The sequence below is a fragment of the Solea solea genome, chromosome 16 (genome assembly GCF_958295425.1).
Source record: "Solea solea chromosome 16, fSolSol10.1, whole genome shotgun sequence".
In the NCBI taxonomy this organism is placed as follows: domain Eukaryota; kingdom Metazoa; phylum Chordata; class Actinopteri; order Pleuronectiformes; family Soleidae; genus Solea; species Solea solea.
Genome location: NC_081149.1, coordinates 12339269 through 12341065, shown reverse-complemented (window position 1 = coordinate 12341065; position 1797 = coordinate 12339269).

Below are 1797 nucleotides of genomic sequence, written 5' to 3'. Positions count from 1 at the left end.
TGTTTTATATTTTATTTTAAGTACTCACAAAATTACCCTTTGTTTAAGTGATTGAGTCAAATGAGGGCTGCATAAAACTTCTCTTTCCTCACTAAAGCTGGAGAAAAAGGTTGTAGGTGTTCACTATGTTTAACAAAGTTTAATTAAAATGGGTACTAAGCATGTAAGTCTAACAACTTAATGGTTATGTAAACACCCATTATCCAGACATGACTAAACAGTAAAATTGTGTTCCAGTAATACTTCTTTAGCCCATGCATTCAAGCTACTGATCTACTTCAGTGATTGATGGGGAAAGGCTATGCTTTTAATCCCTGCCACCTGATTATAAGACTTGAATCGACAGTTCTGGAAAAGTACTGACCAGGACAAAATTGTTCCTGCTATAATTAGGTTAAAATTGTTGAGAGGTAATGCTCCTACAAAATGACTGCAATGGGGTGCCTGGAGAGCTCTTGGGACTTTGAGCAACATCATGTGATGAGTTACTAGAGATTTCAGTTTTTTATGTGGACGATGCCTCTAGAAACATATTAAATCATTAATATTTAATTTAATATGCTTATTAAACCAGAATTTATCATTGCTTATTTTGCTCTAATTACTATTCCAAAAATGCCCTGTGCCATAGTTGCATGCTGATGATGGATTACAAGTACTACATATAGTATAGTATATAGTACACACAATTAATCTGCATTGCATAATGATACACGGCACCTGGATACAGAAGGCTTTCTGGATCTTAACAACTTATACTGGACAAACATTCATCCTGTCACTGAGATATACCATCTGAAATGGGACTTTGCTGCCAAATCTGCAATCTGGATCAATGCTAGTCTGACAAAGATGTTTTTGGTTAGTTATAGAATTTTTACCAAGATCATTTTCGTGACATCATCAGTTGGTAGATTCTTAACTAAATCAATTGGAAACCGACTTGGGTGATCAGCTACCCATCACAAAACATTCAGATTGACCTGTCAAAATCCATAGACAGGAAGTTCTAACTCACATTTAAATGCATGCCAATAAAAACAACCTCCTTAGTGGAGGTAACAAACAAATGAGAAACAGTTTTTTTTTTTAATCAATTATGCATTGTAACTTAGGCAAAACAATAAATGTTAGGTACATCAGTAAGCTTTCTGAGAGTGATACAAATTTAATGTTTGCACTTGTATAAAATCTGGAAGTTGCACTTCACCTGGGTATTTCCAATTTACTTTCATTTTACTTTTACTCCATTAGTTTAGTTAAAATATAATGGAAAATTACTTACCGTCCCTCAGTGGTGTTTGCCGCTCCTGTAGCTGATTAAAACCTGCTCTGCTTGTGAAATAAACTGCTATAGGCAACAAAATTATGGCAGTTGAAGACTTAAATATAAATACAGCATTTTAAATACATGAACGTGCTAGTTTGGTCAGATTTAATATGGTCAATTATTCAACTACATAGTTTTGGTCATAGTATTTTCAATCATGTACATTTAGCTTCCAACACCTATATTGGGATGTTCTCATATTGTGATCATGGCAGGATCTGAATACTTCTTCCGTGTTTATGTAAAGAAATATTCCTGAAAACTATTTTCACTTATGCTAGTATTTGACCTTTCCAAACAAAACAAACAAACAAACTGGCATTCGTGCACCTGTAGGAAGAATCCCGCCTCACCTCCACGGCTGCTGTCTGCTTTCCATGCAGCTAAATCCCGCCTTCTTTTCTCAGGCTCGATTCCTATTGGATTGCTGGGTGAGTGAGTGACGTCTGTGTGGCGCACCTGGTCGT